Genomic DNA, 24,538 nt, shown 5'->3' with positions numbered 1-24,538 from the left:
TGCCTGAAAAATGCATATCGTGACAGCCTGCAAATTTTACCCACATGCCCTGCTTAACAGTTGCAGCTACCGTTCAGTTTCAGCTAAAGATTGCTATGTCAAAACGCTGACCCACTCTAGCTAGATATGATCAAGAATAGAAACACATCTGAATACTGGTGTAAAAATTGTCTATTTCTGTAAACATTAAGAAAGCTAAACAAGGAGCCGGCTCTGTGGCCGAGTGGTTAAGTTCACGCGTCCGCTGCGGCGGCCCAGGGTTCGGATCCTGGGCGTGGACATGGCACCGCTCATCAGGCCACGTTGAGGCAGCGTCCCACATCCCACAACTAGAAGGACCTGCAACTAAGATATACAACTATGTACGGGGGCAGGGGGGCGGGTTGGGAAATAAAGCAGAAAAAAAAAAAGATTGGCAACAGTTGTTAGCCCAGGTGCCAATCTTTAAAAAAAAAAAAAAGAAAAAGAAAGCTAAACAAACCACTAGTGTATACCTTCTATAATAATGGATAAAGCAAAGAAACAAGCATTCAACCATCTAAAACCATCCATATGAGGTCTGTACTCAGTAAAGGAATTGGGAGCGTAAACAATTTTTTTCCTCCTAGTTTGTCTTTCCACTTGCTTTCATTTTAAACTGGGTGAAAAGTGACCTTGGATGAGCCACTTTTATCCTATTTCCCTTTGCACTCTTAGAAGTTTGCAGCTCACATAGGAGCTTGGCAGACGTTTGTCATTGATTCATTGGTTGGGCGACTACAGTTAATTTCCTCCACCACCCATGCATACTTCCTGATCTCTTTATTCTTTCTTCAAACAGTCACCCAATAAATATTCCCTAACACCTGCAGTCTTTCAGGTCCTGTGCTGGAGATGATGAAGAAATAAACAACAAGCAATTCCCGCCTTCGAAGAACTCCAAATGTAACGTCGGACATGGCTATGTAAGCAGATAACTCTTTTTGATGGTATGCCAAAGCTCCATCGAGGATGAGTCCCTTTAAAGTGGCATTGTCTTTACTTACCACCCGCCACATCTCCCTTGCCACAAAAGAGCTCAGAAGCTGAAAAAAAAAAGGCAGCTGTCAGTAATGATTAACAGCATGGCGAGACATAGTGTATGAGAACGGATATAGGTGGTTTTATAAGGACCATGCGGTTGTGTGGGACACGCATGTTGAACAGAGACTGCAGACACTTTGCCCAAAACTTCCTTTTGCAGGGCGCGGATGTCAACGAGCCTTGCGTGGAAGTCGTTGCTTCCGGAATAGGAAGACTGACTAACCAGTGAAGTTCTGTATTACTCACTTCAGCGGTCATTGGCTTTTCTTGATGCAACATAGAAAACTCGTACAAAGAGATAGCAGGGACGTAGTTAGGTCACCCACATTAATTTAGGACGTGTTTCTGCCGACTAATCATGGGGCCTCTAGCTGTTGAAATTTATAACAAAATCAAAAGATGCTACGCCGACACGAACAGAATCTCTCAGACTCTCAGATCAAACTTACAATCATATGACAGTCTAGGGGGAAATACTTCAGCAATTTTTATTTAAATTAAATTCCCCAAATGAGTCTAGATGAAATTATATTCTGAATACCTACTATTTGCTTAATAATCTTATAGATGCTGTAGAGATAAAAAGATATATAAAATATGCCTCTGATTTTCAAGGAATTCGCAATCCAATTGGAGAAGGAACCTTTAGGCACGTGAAAAAAAGAACTAGCAAAACAAAGCATAATGTAATACATTGCTAAATGACTGGTGGTGACAATCAGAGATATATGTCCAGTTGGATAACGGTAACTATGAGTAGAGCAATCTAGAAAGAAATTGTATTTGATGCAAGCTTTGGAAAAGAGTAGCCTTTGGATAAAAGAGAAGAGTACGAGGTGTGTAAGGGACAAAAGAGATTGGAGCAAAGGCAAGGGAGGAGGAAACCTTTCGGGAAGTATAGAAAACAAGGATTGGATGCATTTGGCTGTGCAGAAGTACGCTGGGAGAAAAGAACAAACTAGGATTGACAATGCACGTTGAAATCAGATTAGCAAGAACATGAATGCAAAGCCAAGGAGTTCAGACCCCCTTCCACAGGTCATGTTGAGCCATTGAATATTTTTCATCAGTGGAGTGATAGGATAAACCTGGAAGATTATGCGCAGGAGAAAGGCCAGGAGTCAGAGTTAGGACCAGTTGTGTGCGGAGAGATGCGAGAGCCCCATTAGGCTAATAATTTGGCATTTCTTCAAATGAATATGTTCTTTAAATATCTTGTTCAATATTTGTCCAAAGGTATGAAGAAACTTTCTATTAGTATAGATTATATGCCACTTTTGTTAAAAATAGATTTATTCTGCTCACTGACTATAACATCTTCACTCTTTTGGAATTTTCCAGTTTTCTAGTTAAAAATTGTTTCCCACTTTTCAGAATTCATATTTTCCATCTGTTTTTCTCTGTGCTTCCTTGTAACATTCAAATTCTTGGTGAGAGTTTAAAAATGTCGATGATAAAGCCCACCATTTACCACAGTAAACAGTGTTTTATGGTGCATTATTCATTTTCAGAATTTCAGTGCACTGAACTTCCTATCCGGAGGGACTCCTAGCTGACTGCTTTCGGGGTAGGTGGTGTGGTCTTTTTGGTACCGTGCATCCTCTCATGTACGTGTCCTTAATATATTAAACCAAGACAGATCAGTGTCACTGAGGATGAGTTTGTTCAATTTTCATTCTTAGGCACTACCTCTTTCAGCAGAAGTAAGACCAAGATTCATCTTGCCAGTTATGAAAAAGGCATAATTGGAGCACTGAGTGACCTGGCACTTTGATTTGTTATATAAATATTATAACATCACACAGACAGGTAGCTTGGGTATCTGCCTGGCTAGCCCATCCCTTCACCTGAATATGATCAGAATCAATGAAGCTTTGCCTCTTAAATATTTAGTTTAATAAAGTCAAATAAATTTTACAGCTCTAAAATGGTTGCCACACACCTAGTGAGAAACCAGGTGGGGCTGTGGGCTTCAGTTCATATTTGCATGATCACAGACTGTAGGTCCCCCAAGGGTGAGGTTAAATTTGAATATATGTTGCCTTCTCTGATCTGGTCTTGAATTTAATAAGCTGGCTCTGGAGTTACCTCTTCAGTTTTTACTCATTTCTGCTAAAAAAAAAAAGGAAGCAGCAGAATCGTCTTTCTTGGATTCAATATTTTAATCACATAGCTTTGTCCATCTTATGACCTTATTAGACTGCAAAATTCTTTAACATGGAACCATCTGAACAGAAAGGAAATCCATAAATAATATGGCACCATAATTTGTAGTATTGCTTGGCAATCTTTTTTTTAATGTAGGCTACTTTAGAGGATCAAAGATTCTCAAAGACCCCTACCCACTTCCTCATGCCCATGCCAAACAAATACTTTCCAAAAAATAAAATATGCAAAGCAAAACTCTCAACAGAAAGACTCACACAGGTTTTGGAAACCTTATGTTTATTGCTTAATCAAGAATTCGTATTTGAAGCCATAAAAAATACAGAAATTTTCATAATTAGAAACTTTAGTTCTCTAAGAGAATGTCATAAACAACCTATAAAACTACTCTGAGTTTAACCATATTGTATGCATAGAATATTGTCATAAGCAGGTTGACAGATGTTAACCATTCGTCTGAATTATGTTCCGTCAGTTGTGGAGAATGAATTGGTGGTTTTGTTCATACACACACCAGAGATAAATATGAGAAAACCCACATGACCACTGAAAGTATAGACCTACTAAAAGTCCTAGGGGGTCAATGAGAAGTACTTCCTAGAGCCTGCAAGCTCACAGAATTATTCATTCTCTCTGAGCATGGCCTCTCATTCTGCTATACTTTTCAATCTAAGGATTAAACTCTGTCCACATAATCCTGAGTATATAGGTGAATGGAAGCTATTTCTCCCTAAAAAGAGTCTTTCTCCACTGCTGGTCTCCAAGGGTCAACAGAAAGCCTACTGTCAGCAGCGCTAAAATACACTCAAATAAACACACTTAAAGAAAAAGATATACATAATGAATTTTCCCAAGACATAGGTCCAGAAATGTGGAGTTTGTGAGATAATAATCATGAGATCCTTTCCTTAATTCTAAAGAAACACACACAACCCTGCCATCGCAGTGTTGATTTCCTTGCATGTATAACATACTATGGAAGAACACGCACTAGATTTGGGGTGAGAAGGGATGCAGACACTGCTACTTACCGCCTACCACACCTTGAAATAGTACTCTAGATCTCAGCATTTTCATTTGCACATTAAGGATATTGACATCTACCCTACAGAGAGAGTAACCAAATCAAATAACAGTCACTGAAACAAACTGTAAAACAACGTGCATTGTCAAAGCCTTTGTTGTTCTTCCATAATTAATTTTTTTAAAAAATTCTATCCGTATGATCAATGGATTTCCAAGTGGATCGTTCGTTCCTTTATCTATTTATTAAATGATGCTGAAACTTGTAAGATGCTAAGAATGGTATCAGACCCTCAATGTGTGTTGGTGATTAAATCAACAAAGTCAGACAGACAATAAATAAATGAGTATAGCATACATATACTCACATATGTTTGTGTATGTGTATTTACAAAAATCACAGCTGAAATGGAGTCTACAACAGAATAAGGGCTGCGTGGTGGAAGGCTCTACTTAAAGAAGTTAGGGAGAGTCTCTGAGGAAGTGACATTGAAGCCAAATTTGAACAACTGGAAAGAGTGAATCAAGCAAATGGGGGCGGGAGCAGAGAGATGTGTTAACTGTGTGAACGGGTAACTGCGCTGAGGAACACTTTGAACTTTACCACTGAAGAAGCATACACAGCACACCAACCAAGACAGCCAGTACTTGTTACAGAAAACAAAAGTAAATCACAGCTCTTCATCTGCTGTGCTCTTTTCTCTTCTTAGTCCCTGGCCATCAGTAACCCCTCAATATGTGTTTTGAGCTCTCACTAGTGATGCTAGTGTTTTTCAAAGTATAATCATGATTCCCGGAGATAACAGGTTACAAAAAAATCTATGTTCTGGGGCTCCACCTTGGAATAACTAATTCGCTGTAAATTGGGGAGGGGCCCTGAAAGATGCATTTGTAACAATCATCTCAGGTGACTTTGGTGGCAGTAGGATGTGAAAGCTGCCAGACTAGGCACTAAGCTAGGTATTGCATACAGCATCAAAACAGACACTTGTTTCCCCTGACCACCGGGACCCCTCAGTATAGTCTAGGTAATAAGACATACGTACTCGAACATATAATTGACGCAATATCGTTGGGATACACGCCAAAACAGACGTAAACCATAAAGGGCTGACTAGTTCAGGCATTGGAGATCAAGGGAAGTGCGAGCTTCTCAGCTCCGGTAACTAGATGTCTTGGCCTGATGTACCCTGTAAAGTGGAAGTCAGGCCACAACCCTGTGAATTATATGAGACTCGTGAATTAGTCAGGACACTTAGCTCAGAGACCGAGTGACGTTTTAGAAGTTCTGATCAGTATTAGGGGGATATTTGTCCAGCCGAGTCTTGCCCAACGCCTTCAACAACCGACGACCTGGCCAATATAGAGGGAAAAAGAGCAAAACACACATGGACAGAGCGCAGGAGTCCCAGGACTTCATCTCAGCCCCCACTGGAAAAATTGATCCGGGACAAGTGATCTGAGTTAATACAAACTCATAATCTAGGAATTCTGCCTGTCTCTTCAGGCCTTGTTCTCCTACTCCAGCCAAACAGAGACAAGCCTTCACCTATAAAATCCGAATTGCACCCCTTGGAAAGGACATATGCTCCCTCCTGCACTGGAAAGGCTTTGGTCCAGCATTAAGCCACATACCCACTTAACTCCCATTATCCATCCTTGTTTCCCAAATTGATGGCTAGATAGAGATACTTTGTTAAGAAGACTTTTTACCTGGATTCCTAATCCTTCTTTCTTGTCTTAATCACCAAAGTCAGTATGGACTTGCTTTCGGCTAGATTTTTGTGATCTCCTAAACCAGCAATGCTCTTTACTCTTTCCTACATTAAGTAATCTTGCTTGACTTGACTTCAGGCCTTCAAATAACATTATCTTTCTGATGTTATAAAGGCAATGTATACTGGCAGAAGAGATGTTTACGAGCAAGTGCAGAATTAAAGAGGGGACATCCTGCCCATTGCCTTCCTTCTCTTCCTCCATATTTACACTCTTGGTCCTTCAGGTAACTTGATAGCCCACGATTTTGAGGAGCTTTCCTAAGGCGTGTCTCCAACTGTCCTATGCTGACATTGTTCAAGGAAGCTTCTGGATATGTATACTACTAGCAACTCCCACCACCACCAACATATATCCAATTCCAAAGGGCATGAATGAATAATTGAACACAAAGAGACTTGACATTCCACTTTGCAAAGGTTTTCAATAACTGGTTTATTAGTTCATTGAGATATATTGCATGTAATCACAAAAGTCATCATTTTTATGATTTTATGCCTTTGCTTATGCTTCTCCAAAAGTTAGGAATGCCATGATCTCTCATCCTAACGTGTTAAGATCCAGCAGAAAATACACCTCTGTGGCCCTTTCAAAAGATCTTTGCCCGTCCCTGCCATTGGTTCATAACAATGTGTTCAGAACCGTGTTTATCAGACTGGTTAGCTGTATATGTGTCTATCTAGCACTTAGGTTGTTAGCACATTAGACATGAGCTTGGAATTCAGAAAGTTTGGGCTCCTGTATTTCCTTCCTGTGTGCCTTTCATAAACTTACTTTAACATGCTCGGTATTAGATTTCTCTTCTATATAATGTCATTAGTAGTAGCTATTCAATGGGCTTTCTGGGAAAATTAAGTGAGAAAATCAGTAAAGAGGGTCTCATACAGTGCCAAGTACAGATGAAGTGCTCAAAATGTCAGCTGAGTTGATTCAATCAGAATGGCCAGGATGTTGAGGGCATTGGTGCTTCTGGTAGAACTCATGCTCACAGCAGTGGCTGTCAGTCATACGCCACATAACGACACTTCAGTCAACGATGGCTGCACATGTGATGGTGGTCCCATAAGATTAGTACCATAGAGCCTATGTGTGTAGTAGGCACTCCCATCTAGGTTTGAGTAAGTACACTTTATGATGTTCACACAACACGAAATCGCCTAATGACGCATTTCTCAGAACATATCCCCATCATCAAGTGGCACATGACTGTGTACCGAAAAGAGTTCTCATTTCTCAAAAATTCCAGCCAAGAAAAAAATGAATAGTTTTGTTCTTCCTTCAGTGCTCTGAAAGTTCCCAGATAGAAACACACATGACCTATAACGCTCAAAATCCACATTCAAAGTTCCACCAACCACCAACTACAATACAGAATTTTTCCCATTTCCTCCTCTTTCTGTGTTCCAGGCAGGTAGTGAGAAGGTGTTGGTAAAAACAGTGGTTTCCCCTCACACAAGCCCATTGACCTTCTGCCCTTTCTGAAAATGTTTCCTTCTTCAACATTTGAAGAACTCTAATGTTTCATTTTTCCCACTGAATAACCATTAACTACATAGGCAAGCTGCCAACTGAAAGACTGGGAAAGAAGAGAAGGGCAAATGAAATTTCCCTAGGAAATACTATTTACAGCACTAATTTACCTCCAACACTTCGGATATACCTAAAGCCTAGTTTATCCCCACTAGAGAAATCGGTACTTCTGAAATATTAAGATTCCAAGTAACAAGCATGCAGTTGGAGCAACACTGGAAAGTAGGCATAAGAAGAAACTTGAAATAGATGCTATTGGGGCATTACTAGGGAAAAATAAGTTGAATCTGGTCTTCAAAATTTAACTTACATTTTCTAACACATAGACCACAGAGAGTGAGCTAGAAAATATGTCTATAAGTGTGACCATGGATAAACAGTCTAAAATCTGAATTTTGAGCAATGACATGAGAACAAGAAACCCTCACATTTAGTTAAGAAGAAAAAGATAAAAGACTTTCTACAAAGAATGAATCATTGCAACTTAGATGACCATAGGATTTTGACAACTGAGAAAGACAAGAAAGTATTAGCAGATAATAGAGAATCGGGATGAAAGAAGAAAAGGATCTTTTAGAAACTTAAACATGTTACCACGCCTTGCTAAGGAACTTCTAAGCCCCTTCAATTTCAAATTCCAGTGGTTAATTAGGATTCCTTCTCTTATTTGATCTATCAGCTGCATTTAACACATAGCTCTCCTCCTTATGAAAATATCTACTTTCTTCACTTGATTTCAAGAGCTCTCACTCTCCAGCCCTCCTCCCCTCTCCTGCCTCCTGCTTCGTTGCTGGACCATCCTTTTCCTCCTAATCGCTCAATACTGAGGTCATTCTCTTCTCTATCTGCACTGACTTCCTAGGTGTCTTCACCAATCCCATGTATGTGCTGGTGTCCTGCAAATGTATGTCTCTAGTCTGCACCTCTCTCTTAAAATCCAACTCTATTGGATGATATAGACTCCTGTATCCAACTCCATTCCATCTCTTCTTGGATTCCTAATGGGCTTTGCAAATTTCACATTTATCAAACCGAATCCTTGATTCCCACCCACCTATCCAAACCTGTTCCTCCTCCAAAATCTTCCCCATCTCACTTGATGTCACAATTATTCACCTGTTGCTCAGCCCACAAGCCTTAAAATTATCCTTGACTCCTCTGTTTCTCTCACATCCTACGTGAAGTCCTTCAGCAGATCCTGGCCACTCTATGTCAGACTTTATTGTGAAACCGGTTGCTTCTTATGACCTCCACTCTGTCTAGTGTCCTAGTTCTAGACAAAGTACTATTCAGCTTTCCCCTAGATTCCTATACAGTCTGCTGTCTGATCTCTCTCTCCTTCCATTTTTATACCCCTTTCTCCCATAAGTCTGTTCTCTAGAGCAAACAGGGATTCTTTTAAAAATATAAATAAAATCCTGTCATTTTCTTCCTTGGAAACCTCTAGTGGCTTCTCATCTCACTCAGAATAAAAGCCAAGCTCTTTAGGCTGGTCTACAAGGTCCTCTATTATCTAGCCCTAGTAACAACCAATACATCACCCCTTCCATCTTTTCATCACCATTCATTACTTCATCATCTCCTGCCACAGAGCCTTTGGACCTGCTATTCTTTCTGCCCAGATTCACTTCCCTGAGAACATCCCATAACTTTCATTCTGACTTCTTTCAGGTCTCTTCTCAAATGCCACATCCTCTGAGAGACTTTCCCTGACACATGATTCTTACTCTCTATCAGTAACCTCTACTTTTTTTCACTCCAGGCATTTTATCAATTATCTGTTTGCTCATGGTCTGCCCCACCCCCATACTAGAATGTAAGTTCCATGAGAACAGGGACAAGTCTGATTTGTTCTCTGCTCTACTTCCAGTGTCTAGAACAATTCCCCAAACATACTAGGAACTAATAAATAGTTTTTGAATGAAATTAATTACTAATTGAATATATGTGAGTAATTGATTTAGTAAACTACAAGCAACTTATAATACAAGTGTAGTCAATCTCAGTGAATTCTCTTGATTTTATAAAGTCCCCAGTTGGATTCCTGTGTGCCTGGCTGGTGATAACAGACAAGGTTCTGGTGTCCATTTCTGTTTGTATGAGCAACATATCACACACAAATGCAAGTGTAACTTTAACATCAATAGTGACTCTAACCAGTTCATATCACACTGTAAATTAATAAAATATTATTAATAAATCTGAAGGCACACAGAGCCAAAGAGGTTAAGACACCAAACAAATACAAAGAAACAGCACAAAGAAGAAGTCCATGATCATTACTGACACATGGTGATCAGCCAGAGATCACAAAACCATGGGAGGGAAAGATCAAGGGCAAATCATTTGATTCACCTCCACATGACCAACCTACATAGTTTCCACAGAAAACAGAGAACCTACTAGGGCCACCTACTATTTTCCCTCTAGAGTTTTCAGAAGATCGGATGAGGTCTGCTCACTAAACCTTTCAGTGAACAGGTCCACGAAGCATCATTTTGGCTCACTGAATGACAACATAATGAATCCAGGCTTCCTCACACATCTTAAATGGAGAATAGGTATCCCAAAGGAAGTTATCCATGAAAATCAAGTGAAGCCTCAATGTAGATTCCAGGAACTAAAAGACTCTTGCCATTAGTCACTTTCACAAGAGCTCTGTGCCATTTACTTCTAGCCAAGGATCAGAAGAGTCATGAGGGAAGCTGGACACTCAACTTCCATGACAAAATATGGGGGATTTCTCAAGGACAGTCCCCTCCTCTTGAGCAGCTTCAAATGCATTTAAAAACTAGACAGATGCACAGAGATACACACACACACAAATATATAGACACATGCTAACTCAGGTATATCACAAGAGATTACAGGAGACACACAGATCATTCATGCCTTCCTCTAAGTTTTTTTTCCTCCAGATTTATCATTTTCATGTTTTAGAAAGGATAGTTAGATTAATATATCTGAAAATTATGGTATTTGCACATTTGGGGAAGATTCCATCATGGAAAAGCAAGTTGTTAAGTAACATCAAGTATTTTCTGCCTTTTCATAATCTTCCATTCACCTTCCACATGCTGAGCGAGAGCAGAGTCAGAATGTCCTTTTCTTCAGCATGGGCCCTGTGGGTGACCCCTTCTGAGAAGCTGCTACTGGCTCATGCAAACTCTTGAACTGCAAATGACTACTATAAAATAACTACTAGAGTAAAGATGCCACAGGATGTGATTACAGAACATGCTTTCTAATCCCAGGAAGAAACCAAGAAAAGGCAAAAATGAAGTCAGACAGGAAAGTAGTAGGTAAACACCCCGCAGGACTGAATAAGTGGTTAACATGCATTCCAAAAGTCTCTTATTAAAAAAAAAAAATCAACTAAGAATAATTCTATCTCACTTGGTTCTGATTCAGTTTCTTTCAGTGGGCTAAAATAAGATTTATAACTTTTTCTGCTTACCTATCGAAGACTGTAATTGTATTCATTTATAATCAGCTATGTACAAAACACATTCATTTATTTATTAAACAAATATTTATTGGGCACCTCCCTTGTGGCAAGCACTCTTCTGGCACCACAGAGGCATCAGTGGATGAAAAGAGAAAAACGTGCTCTGGTGGGAGTCATATTCTAGTGTGAGAAGACAGATGATTAAAAAGTAACAAATATATAGAAGGTTAGACAGTTATGATTGCTGTGAATGTGAAAAAAGCAGGGATGAAAGATAAAATGTTTTGAAGGGTTGCTATGTAAATACAGTAGTCAGGGAAAGATTCATTAAGAAGCAAAGATTTAAGCAAAACCTAAATGAAGAGATTAAGTCATTCAGATATTCTAGGAATGTTCTTCTAAGCCGGGTAACAATTTGTGCAAAGGGAATGTGACTGGCATGGTCAAGGAAGAAGTGGGGGTGGGGTGAAGGAGTGGAGAAGGAGATAACGGTAGAGAGATTGTAGAAGGTCAGACTACTTAGAGACTGGCAGGACTCTGGAGGGACTTTGGCTTTGCTCTGAGTAAAATGGAAAGTTAAGGGAGGATTTTGAGCAGAAGAGTGAGTAACCAACTTTTTTTTTAAAAGATCACTCAGGTTGCTGTGATGAGAATTGACTAAAGGTGAGGGATGGAATGGAGATTTAAAAAAAGGAAGATTAGATAAGGGGTTACTGCTATAATCCAAGCAAAGGATAATGTCTTAGACTGAGTAGACATGGGTGATCAGAGGGAATCAGATTCTGAATATTTTGAAGACAAAGCTAACAGGATATACTACAGACTGGATGTGAGAGGCAGCAAGATTGACTCTAAAGATTGTGGCCTGAGTATCCAGAAAAATAGAGTTCCTACATGTCCATGGAGATCAGAAAGAATTTGGCAAGAGTAAATTAAGAGTGATGGAAAATATGGACATCCTCATTTGGAGGGAGGGGGCGTGAGGAAGATTGTCCTTGAGCTAACATCTGTGCCAACCTTCCTCTATAGTGTATGTGGGACACCCCCACAGCATGGCTGGATGAACGGTGTGTATGTCTGTACCCAGGATCTGAACCTATGAACCCCAGGCTGCTGAAACGGAGTGCATGAACTTAACCACTATGCCACTGGGCCAGGCCGGCCCCTTAACATCCTCATTTTGAGAGACCAATTAAATATTCAAGTAGGGATACTTAAATCTTGAGTCAAAGGGACATATCCAGCAAGATATAAATATTTAGGGGTTTTCAGCAGTACATAGGTGGTATTAAAATCATAAGAATGAATGAGATCATTCAGGAATTAAGTGAGAACAGAAAAAAGATTTGAAGACAGCCTTGGGCCACTCCAAAAGAAAGAAGTCAGGAGATGAAGAGGAACCTGCACTGGAAAATGAAGAGAAATGGCCAGTGAAGTCAAAGGAAAACCGGGCTTGTCCTGGAAGACAAGTGAAAAAATATTTCAAGGAGGAAGTAATAATCAACTGTGTCTGATTTTTCGCACAGTTCAGGTAAGAAGGAGATTGAACAAAGATCTTGGTTTTAATGACACAAGATCTTAGTGACATAGACAACAGCAGTCTCTGTGGAATATTGAAAGCAAAAGCTTGATTCAGGGTAAAATTGGAACAGCGTAATTGGAGATAGTATGCACGATTGACTATTCTCTGGAGATTTACCATGAAAAAAAGAGGATAAATGGGGCAGTAGTTGAAAAAGGGGTAGTGACATCAAGTGATCTCATAAAAAAAAAAAGGGAAAAGAAACAGCATATTTACATGCTGATGGGAAAGATCATGCTAACAAGGGGAAAATTCGAGAGAGAGGAGAATTGCTGGAGCAATACCCTTCAAGAAGGGAAGGAGCTGACCTTCAACATGGACAATTTCTCCATGGTAACAGGAGAGAAAGTAGAAATAAGTGGGCACGGAGGCCAGAGGTTGGGTAGATAAAGAGGAGGGAGTTTGCAGAAATTCTCCTCTAATTGCCTCGACTTTCTCAGTAAAACGGGAAACAAGATCACCACCTGGTAGTAAATGTTCAAAGAAGGAAACTCATCGTTCAAGGGGGAAAATACTGTTCAAATCACAAAAACAATGTCCAGAGAGAGAGAGCGCGCTGCAACCTCCTGGTAATCTGCCATCTCTTTGCAGACAAACATCTGTACCAGGGCTCAAGACAGGACAAGATGTGCTGATGTACAAGAAGTCTCCATCTGTGGCACAACCCGTGAAGAGACGAGGAGAGCCACGTATTTAGAGTCTCATTTAAAGGAAATGAAACTCAGTAAAGCTAAGTCAGATCTGGCAGTTCACTTCTGCCTCCAGTTCTGTCCAGACTCAGCCATTACCACCAAGAGGTTTCAGTTTTACAAACCACAAAGTCCTTGGTGTTCTTAAACTTGGTTATTTTGGGGGCAAATGGGAGGAATGGGGGGGTACATATTTTGTTTGTTTCTAATGAGAAATCCCAACTTACTAATTTTTTATATTTCTATTGCAAAGTCATCAGCGCCCCTCTGCACAAAATATTTCCTATTTCAAAATTGGCCTAAAGTTGACTGTTTTTACATAAACTGGAATTTTCTCTTATTTTGGTGGAATTTAGAGGATCTTGACTTGTTACTTTTTGAACTAGAGTGTAGCAGGCTGTATATGGACACAACAGAAGGATTTCTTGTGAGTGAAGTGAGCCACATTCTGTAGTGAAAACCACATGTAGCTTATTATTCTATATTATGTATAATTAACTATGGAGGTTATATCTTGTATTCTGGAACCAATCTCCAATGCTTCTTCATTCATTCAACAAATATTTATTAAGCACCTGCTATGTATCAGGCAAATGGTCTACAACAGGTAAAAAACAGGTAAAGATCCTTGTCTTCATGAAGCTTACTAGATTCAAATGAAGAAATATAGATAACATAATAAATAAAAGAAAAACTTTAATATGTAAGAAAGACAAGTACAATGAGAAAAAAGTACATCAGAGTAAGGAGAATGGAGAGATGGTTTGCAATACACATGGTGTGGTCAGAGTAAGCCTCATAGAAAAATCAACCTTAGGACAAAGAGTTGAAGGAGATGAGGATGTGAGTCCTGTAAGCTCTCTGGGGAAGAGAGAGGCAGGCAGAGGGAGCAGCAAGTACAAGGCTTGTGGGAGAGAGAGTAACTGGAGTGTTTATAGTAGTGTGAGAGGTCAGCTAATGGGTAAGGAGGAGAGGAGTAAAAGATCAAACTGGTTATGTCATTTGTGGGGCCCAGTGCAACATAAAATGTGGGGCTCCTTGTTCAAATTATTAAGGATTTCAAGGCAGCTACAGCAGAGGCTTACACCATGCAGGGGGAACTTCGAGCACAAGGCCCTGTGTGACTGCATGATGAGGTCAGGTCAAACAGGAAGGGACTGATGGAGCATATTTTGAAGGGCCTTGTAGGCTTTCGTAAGAACTTTGACTTTTTCTCTGAGAGAAATGGCACATCATCGGAGGGTTTGAAGCGATCTAACTGACAGCACCCTTGAAATTAGCTGAGGGGCCCACTGTGGAAGAAGGAGACGAGATAAGAGACTGTGGCAATAATGCAGGTGGCAGACGATGGTGCCTGGGTCCATGGATAGTGTTGGTGGAGGCAGGGAGAAGTTCCGGCTCTGGCTATATCTTGAAGATGAAACCCACAAGATGAGTGATGGCTTTTATGTAGGGAAAAAGAGAAATTTCAGAAGAAATAAAGAATGACTCCAAGGTTCTTGGCTTAAGGAACAGAAAAATGGGAGTTGCCACAAACTTAGACAAGGAAGTGTGGGAGAGAGACAGACAGGGTGGTGGTAGTGGGGAGGGAGGGACCATCAGGGGTCAGTTCTCAACACGGAAGTTTGCAATTTCTCTTAGTCAAATAGTGGAGACAATGAGGTGGCAGGAGGATACATGGGTGTGGCTTTCAGGACAGCCATCAGGCTGTAGATAGGAATGTAAAGTAACCAGAAAAGCCTTAATCCTTCAGTGCAACCAAAAGTACTCAACTCATTTAGATTCTCCAAAAGTTTTAGACTAATCAAAATTCTCCTTTGTGTGCCACACTGACTTTGGCTAATGACATTTGTGCTGCAACATTGACTTTTTCTCCATTTTCCTTTTAGGAAATAGTCTTTTTCTTCTCATTTACCAGCATACCAAGGAGATTGAAATGTGACTAAGAAGAAGTTGGGGAAAACTGTTTCTAAATATCACAATTAGTTTCTACACCAGCAGTAGACTTTTGTTTTGAATTTGGAACAGACTATTTTTTTTTTAATCTCCCGAATGGCCTTTCTGTTACATAAATGTAAAGAAAATACACATCTATTACATCTATGATGTCATCATTAATCTAAATGCAGATAGTAAATATTCTGGTTTAGGAATGTTAACTAGCAGGTTGAGCAGAGGCTGCATATTCTTTTTGTTTGTCAAGGGGAAAAAACAATTGTCCAGGGAGAGAAAGAACTAGCAATAGATGTGTCTGGACTTTTTCTTGTACCTGGCGAAAGAGCTGGTATTTTTGTTAGTTTTAGTTGTTGCTGGGGGAAAATATGGAACAGAAGGGGCTGCCTTTACAAAAACATGATGAATCTCTACCTTCAAGCAGTGCTGTATGCCGGCCTGGGTGTCAAAGGAGGCCAGAAATTGGAGAGAGGGCCATTTTCCCTAACTCTGTTCAGAAGCAAATCCACAATTCCCACATGTCTGGGAGTGGCAGCTTAGAGAGCATCTGGAGACAGTTCCCTTAGCAGGGTCCCGTCAACTCTTGAGAGGAGCTCCCAAGAGAGGGGCCTCCTGGGAGGGTGTGAAGACAGGAAACACTAGCCAGGGGGAGCAGGACAGGGCTGAGGAGGCGATGAGGGTGATTCTAAGGGAGGCACTCCTTTGAGGAGCCCAGAAATAATCTGGGAATGTTTTACAGGAGAGGATTGATATTTGCTAATTATAGTGAAAGAAAGTCAGGGTCGCTGTAATTTAGTTCACCGTTCATTGATGCATGACGCCATTTTTACCCCCAGCTCGGTGAAAGATTCATGTGCATATATATTCTAGTTCTATACGTTCAATATATTCTAGTTCTAATAGGGACTGAGGAACGGTGTATTTATCAGCTGATGCTTTGAAATTACTTTTCCTCCAACATGATTTGTTGGCTCTGGCTAAGTAAGCAGAGCCACGTCATTTCTCTAAGCTGAGTGACTTGCACCCATACCCTTTCCAGTCTTCTGCCAGCTCTCCTTTCTCCTGCTCTCTGTCACAGTAGGAGAGATGGGTGGGAAGAGAATTTTTGTGATTGGAATCCAAAATGAATACAGATTGCTATTGTTTATTATAATTAGGAATGAAATGATACTTATTGTGCAATGATATTATATACCTCATTCTCTTCTCGTATTTGAACAAGATGAGGAATGCCTATAGGTGTTACTTTTACTAATGCAGTATAATATGGGTTGTAATAATGTTTACAGTACTTATAACTTCAATGTGAAATAGAACTTTTGTTCCCCTGCAATTTGCATTCGATTTATTCTTAGGTTTGAAGATGCCCTCTATTTGGGGGTTTATGAATGGGTAGGAAAAGGTAAATTGACCCTAACACACACACAGAACAGGAAATATGTCTCCTTTTCATGTCTTCAAAAATATAATTATGGGGCCAGCCAGGTGGCATAGTGGTTAAGTTCGCGCGCTCTGCTTTGGCAGCCCGGGGTTCACGGGTTCAGATCCTGGCTGTGGACCTACACACCATTCATCAAGCCATGCTGTGGTGGCGTCCTATATACAAAATAGAGGAAGACTGACACAGATGTTAGCTCAGTGATAATCTTCCTCAGGCAAAAAGGAGAACTGGCAACAGATGTTAGCTCAGGGCCACCAAAAAAAAAAGTGTTTGTGTGTGTGTGTGTATGTATATATATACACATATATATATGTCCTGTAGTTTCAAACTGAGTATAACATGACTAATTGTTTTATTTTTCTGATAACAAAACTCTAAAAACATGTGGAAAAAACATTTTTTTTTTTTTGTAATCTGAGAAGAACAAAAATACTTTAGGATTATATCCTGTATCTGTTAGGTAATTTGGCCATTCAGATAATTCCTATAAAATAGGGTTTCTCAGCCTTGGCACTAGGGCCCTCGAGGCTGGATAACCTTCCCTTGTGGGAGCCCATCCTATGCAGTGTAGCAGGTTTACCATCATCCCTGGCCTCTAACCACTAGATGCCTTCAGACCCTCCTCTCCAGTCATCACAATCAAAAATGTCTCCTGAAGTTGTTAAATGTCCCCTGGGTGGCAAATCACCTCTGGCTGAGAACCACTGATACAGAATCTACTGCTCTACACGCTGCCATAGAGAAATAAATTCATTTTCATAATATACTTTGTTATTCTTTCATTTTGAGCAACCATTTTGAAGTCATCAACCAAGGGAAGACAAGAAAGCTTTGCCAAAAGGATACTGTAAAACATCTTATCTTCCCATATTATTAAATGACTCCATGCATATTGTCACTTGATGAAGCATACAAAGTCTCAGTAATCTCTGTGTCATAGTCCTGCTATTCAGAGATGACACAGTTGACTAACCGACTTCCTTCTTCAGAAATTCAGCAGCCTAGAAACAGCAAGTATCAGGCGATTTCTGTCCACTCAGTGGGACTCATGTCTCGCTAAGCTGGGCAACAGGAAGGAAGACCACAGAACAGAACCCTGTTGGTTTTTAATTTGTTTACTGATAACAGCCTACCTTTGAACACACTTTACCGCTGACATCTTTTAATGCAATTACTTTTCATGTCAGACATTGAAAAAGTTTCATGTTAATTGCTTGGCTTTCCATTTCATAGGGGAAAAGCAATGGTTAGAAATTTCTAACTGATTGAATCATAAATAAATCCAAGCTATTTTTTGCATATGTATCCATTACATTCCCATCTCTTGTTCTACGCTGAAGAAAAGCTGAAGTTACACAGACTTCACGCACAGAAAGTATTTTTATGAGGAATATAGTGGAATCTTTGTAGCAAAGCCTATTTTCAAGACTAGCTGGATGAGCCACTTATTTCAAACGATATTTGATACGATAACACCGATAATGTCACAAAATTTGATTAGTTCTCCAATTCCTTATGTTTACTCTTGATTATACTTGAACTTTGACCCTGTTTCACTGACTTTCTTCTGCTGAATATCAATGGCCTCAAAAAGAAGAAAGGAAAATTGGGCAGTTTGACGTATAGAAATAAGTCTGAGACAATGTTTCATTCAACAGATATTTTTAAACTTCCTCTACTTATTACACTTTTTTCTAGACCTTCTACTCTCTTTGAGGAGAATTCCAGACAAGAATATCCAGGTGGTGGTATGTCTAAAAAAAAAAAAAGCTGATGTAAACAGGAAAAATTTTTTTAAAATTTATTTCACGTTGTTTTAATAAGGAACCAAAAAAGAAAAGAGGGAAAGCATTCTGCCTCATGGGCAGGGTAGATGAGAAAATAGGGAAGCAGTGTGAGGCGGGTCCTTTCTACTGTTGGTAGAATGTCACCAGATACTGAGACAAATGGATTTCCCTGCATTCTGCAAAGCAAAACTTCATTCTTTTCAGTTTTCAAATTTTTAATCTGAATTTCTTGATGCATGCAAAAGACGTGTGAGAAACATTTTTCCTCTTTCATTAAAAAAGAAGTATTCACTAGCAATGGTCTGAAAAAGGGGAGAAAAAAGAAAAGAAAACAAGAAAAGCCACAAAGCCTCAGCTGCACTTAGTTCCTGTTCGTCGGGCCAGCTTGTGACGTCGGCTAGTTGTATTTTGAATTCACATTTTAGAAATGTTCATTCAGAGAGGAAACTGGCTTTGGTACAATCTGCAGAAGAAAATAGCATTCACAGAACTGTTATTCAAAAAGATGCACAGAGAGCTGTATCTCTTATTTCAATGAAACTTGCCTTAACTAAAACAGGGGGAAAAAAATAGATGTATTTTATAGGTAACTGCTGATTTAAAATTTGAATGAAGCTTCATAAACAATTATTGGAATCGGAATTGAACATCAAAGAATTAAGCAACAAAGCTTAAGTAGCTGAGAATTGGGGTTGGGGGGGATGGGATCGGGTCTCATTGAACCAGGCGTTATCTTGTTTACCTCCAAGCACGTCTCTACTTGTAACATCAATATCATAGTTGAGATCCCTGAGCTATCAATTCTTCATGCAGCCTGCCCCTTGCTAGGCCCTTTCTGCTGTGCATTTCCTTGTTAGGGTCTACAAGACTCTCCCTGGACTAAAACTCTTCTGAAGTCTTCATAGACTCCAGATCGCCACCTAGGATCTAATTTAGCGCAGTAAAGGATCACTCATTTATTAAAGACACCCAAGCCATTCTTTGAAACTAGAAGCTTACATTTCAAAGATATGAAAATGATTTCTAGCTGCCATAATTTCATAGCATTGGACCATTGTATGTCACATACTCCTGCTCTGCTCATAATATTTAGACAGTATCATAGCAACACATAAAATATAACCTCCAGCGGTCTGCATTCCTCCAGCCTACGTTATCAGGGGTTGGAGGAATTGCTGAAAAAAGGAATCACCTCACAGATCAGAGTCTGAAATGCTCCCTTTATGGTAACAATTGCAGGAACCTGGAACCGAAATACAAGCTAGGATTTTATATGCAGAGCTGACTACAATTTCTAGAAATGTCCCCTTTGCACTTGTAGTTTTCTAATTTTATTTACAAGACACCAAGAAATCGTCTTATTCAATTCTGAAATGGGCTGATAAAATTTGACTGCTTTATAGGGTTTTTTTTCCTTTCCAGAGTAGAAAAATAGATTATCACCTTTTCATCATCTAAAGTGTGTTGTACTAAAATATTAGTGGAGATGACACAGAGGCAAATATCATTCTAAAACCTGGTTCTTTTTCCATATGCTTCTTGAATTCAAAAGTAAATTTCTCGTTTTGGCTTGCAGACAGAGAGCCAGACAACAAAAATTCATTTTATCATATTATCCATTTACACTAAAATAGATTTTCTACAGTGCCCAGCACAGAGATTTTATTTTATTCTATTTATTTATTTATTTATTTTTAGCAGCTTAAAACAACAACACTTATTTTCTCAGAGTTTCTCCAGAAGTAGCTTAGCTGGAGGGTTCTGGCTCAGGGTCTTTGATGAGATTGTGATCAAGTTGTTTGCTGGGCCTACAGACATCATTTTTCATATCATGGCTTTGTCATATAACGTCCAACAGATTCTCTCTCTCTCTCTCTCTTTTTCTTTTTCAGTTTAAATTTTTTGCGCCATTTGTCATTAAGGTACCGTCAACATCCCTGTGGCTGAGGTTGAGTCTTCTCCTGGTTTCCTCAGAAAGCAGAGCCATTGGTTGAAAAATCCCCACATTTCGTTGACCAGGAAAGAGCCTTGAATTGGGTCCAGGTGTCAGTCTGGAGCACAGGGACCACTCAAAGTCCCCGGTCCTTCATCAGCATCAGCAGGCTAGAGGCAGTTATGATGAAACACAACATCCAGTTTGGGTATCTCCTAGGACAGTGGATCTCAGGTTTGCCTGTGCAAATGAGTCACCTGGGCCTCTTGTTAAGAGGCAGATTCTAATTCCCTAGGTCTGGGATGAGCCTGAGATCCCGCATCAAGCACAGAGATTTTAAAGAAACATTGTTGACGATCTCCCTTGTCGTTGTTAGCAGCTCCCCATTCCTACTGAGTCTCTTCTCCATCAACCTTCTAAGTCACTCTCTATTTTCCATCTGCATTTCATCCAAAATACCTTCTGATATATCTGTTACTCTCTATTCTCACAGGTACTACTCATGCCCAGATTGTGTCTCCTCACAGGCGATTACCATGATGCTCTTACTTTACTTCTTTTAAAATGTTTCCTGTAGCACTTTCTAGTCATCACATTTGAAACTCAAAACAACCTGTGTAGTAGGCAAGTCGAACATTATCCCAGCTTCACAAATAAGGAAATAGGCTCAGGAAGAGCAAAGTACCTTCTCGAGCTCCTGAAGCTAGTGAGTTACAGGGTTGGAACACTGAGTCTACACCCCAGGTTCCCCAAACTTAATTCAGCCTTCTTACAGCCAAGTAACAAGAGCACCGCAAGAAAACCCACTAAAACTTTCAACTTCTCAAAAGATGTTGCAATTTGAACTGGCAATGGCCTTACAGATTATGAAATTTAACAGCCCTTACTTTATATATTGTAGCTCCGGAGATTCAGGGACTGTGTGACGTGTCCGACGTGACAGAACTAATTATAGACTCAACCAGCAGTTGAATCTACTGCTTTCCAGATACAGTATTTTTCTACTACGCTTTTCTCTCTTACTCCCTTAAATGCCACCTGGCACATTGAGCTCTCCAAAATACGTGCCAGTAACACATCCAACATTCACTTCTGCCAGTCTCAAAGACGTGTCGTTGCTAAAGACAGGTTCCATTTTCTGCTCTCCAACAGCTGGCCCACAGTAATACTACCTCTGGACAGCAGTCTATGGTGATCAACAAACCTGGAGCAATGTCCCTGTAGTCTTTCCAAATCCGAGTCTTAATCAAGTTCTACCCCCCTCAGCAAAGCCTTCACTAATTTCTCTGGACCTCAGGAAACCCCTCCTAAGTTCTCGTAGTACTTGCAGCTTCTACTATGCAATTTCATACCCCAAATCTCCTTGAGGGCAGTGTCTGACTGTCTTAGGTCTCTGTACATCCCCACAGTGCCATCCCATCCTACACCACCCTTCCCCCAGGATTCACAATTTTCTCCTCGCTGAGGACAGTTGATATATGAAAAGCTATTTCTTCTCCCTAGAACATCCTTCCAACCCTACATATTAAACCATCTAGAAAGTTCCTACTCAGCCTTTATTTCTCAGTTGACATACTGCTTCCTCCACGAAGCCCCTGCTGATGTCTCCAAGTAACTTAGGAGAGCCTTCTTCTGGGTTCTTCCAGCATTCTGTGCATTACTCCTTCAGATCAATTGTCTGGTTACATGGCTAGTGTCTGCACATCGGTTTCCTCACCAAAAAGATTCCTCATTAGAGACCCCACCATCTGCTTGTCTTCTGCACTGAGTACAGTGCCCCACACAAAACCGGAACTTAAGATGTTAAATGAATCAGAACAGTAGATGTCTATGCCCATAATAACAGAGACATGCTGTGTTCTTTAAAGCTTAAGAAATAAATACAGAGTTAGAAGCTTATGGGGGAAATACTCATCAGGGAGGTAGGTCTTGGGAATCAAAGGCCTGGACCTATTTCCTACAGCAACTAGCAAGGTTGGAGAAAGACCAAGTGACATTTTGTTTAGATGTTGTTTTTTCAGGAGTTGGAGCTTTACACTTAGAGGTAAGGTCTTGTCTCCAACCATGTTTTCTAGAGTGAGAGCAACGACCCCTCCCTCAGGACTGTATTGAACAACTTGCTGTTCCTTTAGCTCTACTCTTTAAACCTACTCTTTTTAATTTATTCTTCCCTCTAAGAAGACCCTCTGCCTACTCCCAGATGGACAACCTTGTAGTCTTCTCTCCATAAACAGCATAAGGTCATTTTTGTGCCAACTTCTCTGATTCCATCTAGAGTTGACTTCTGTTATATTTCCAAAGCCTTGCATGCACAATTCTATTCCAGTCCTTAACCTGTGGGATGGTGACACTTCGTCTATCTCCCTGCTAGACTGTGAACTATGTGCAAGCATGAGTTTCACCTATTTCATGCACAATTTTCAAAGCTCAGCAATACCTATCGCTTTTCACGGAACAAGTAGGTACTCATACATTTAGAAGATGGGGGAGGAGAGAAAAAGAGGGGCAAAAATGGAAAGACACAAAGACACCTTCGTAGCCAGTGTTATAGATGCAAGTTAGTTTCTGTTGATTAGAAGATTTGGAAGTACAGCAAAGTCAAAGCTGTCTTCTTATTTCAGCTTGCAAGCAAGGTTCTACAAACATAAGATGTTCTCTTAAATTCCAGCATCTATTCTACAACTTCTTGGTTGTCAAGAGTCAATGCCTAGCTTGCAGCTATGGGAATCCACCTTCTAGTGTCCTCAGTATTGGAAGGCGGCCATGGTGGCGGCAATGACGGCTTCTTAATTCCAGCATCTAACACCTACATTGTAACTCCAGGAATTGTCCTAGAACTTACAGCTCTAGTGAAGATCTCAGAGTTAGTAGCTTCTCCATGGGGTTAATCTGGTGTTGGTCCTGGAGGTCCAGCCTAGAATCCTCTCTTTTATCCGTTCTAATATTTGTGTAAACACATGATTTCCTGTATTAAAACTCTCGTTGCTTAAAATACCTATGGTGGCAGTTTCTGTTTCCTATAGTTCATCCTGTCAGATACAGTAAGAGAGAATAAGAGGGCAGGGGAGTAGAGAGAGAGGGGGATGGAGAGAGAGAGAGGGAGAGAGAGGGAGAGAGATAGAGATGTTCCTGTCTGGAAAAATTCATGGCTGGCAAAGAATTTACTATTTGTTCTGGCCAACGCCTGATGATAGGCCTCTGACCTCCCTTTCTTAGAGCATTTACTAAAAGGGCTTACAATTGAGAACCCTTCCTCTGTCCCTTTGAGATGTATTTGTATCTCCTATAGCTGAGGAGTGTCTTTCTCAAGGGCCTGAAAGCCATTCCTTCGAAATGCAATGATCGGGAAGCACAGGGCTCCATCTCCAGTCTCTATACGCGGACAGAATCCTAACTTCCATCGCAGCCAGCTAGCAGACACAGCTGGCCTAAGTGTTTACACTGACCAATCCTTTATAATTTTTCACTTTTCTGACGCTGCTTGAGCCCCTACTCACTCCCACCCCCTACTCCATCATTCTTCCTTTAAAATGCCCAGGCACCTCTGTGCAAATCCAAATGGAGTTTAGCTCTTTTGTTTACTGTCTGTAGTTACTGCATCAAATCTGTTTCCACTGCTTTAACTAATGTCTGCCTCTGTTTATGTTTGACAAGAGAGAGATTCACCCTTGTTGTTTTCTTTTTCTTCCACTCTGGTTAAATCCACTTATATCCAATCAAATCATAAGAATATAGTTTATTTTTTCTATAAAAATGTCATTTTGGTTTTGACAAATAAATAGCAAGCAATAGGATATTGGAGTATATGAGGAAGCCATTTGGTGTAAACCTAATTTGGCCTTTGTTTTTCCAAAAGGGCCTGACATGGCCATTGAGCGTGCATTGTATATCTGCTTTAAGCATTTGCTGTGTCCCAAAGACAAGAACAAATTGCCTTAAGATAAAGGTGCAACTTCCCCCACATTGGCATTTCCTTAAGGATAAGCATCTCTCCCTAGGCTAGGAACTGACTGCTGTGCTCACCTGTGACCACTCAGCTCATCTCCAGACAACACTCCTGCCACCCTGCTGTGTCCACCGAGACAGCAGACCTGCTACCTGCTGTGTCCATCAATTGCTGTGCTGGTGCTGACAGGGCAGTCTGTGAC

The sequence above is a fragment of the Equus asinus genome, chromosome 30 (assembly GCF_041296235.1).
Source record: "Equus asinus isolate D_3611 breed Donkey chromosome 30, EquAss-T2T_v2, whole genome shotgun sequence".
NCBI classification, from domain to species: domain Eukaryota; kingdom Metazoa; phylum Chordata; class Mammalia; order Perissodactyla; family Equidae; genus Equus; species Equus asinus.
The sequence above is the reverse complement of the archived record's forward strand: the minus strand, read 5'-3'. Positions refer to the sequence as shown.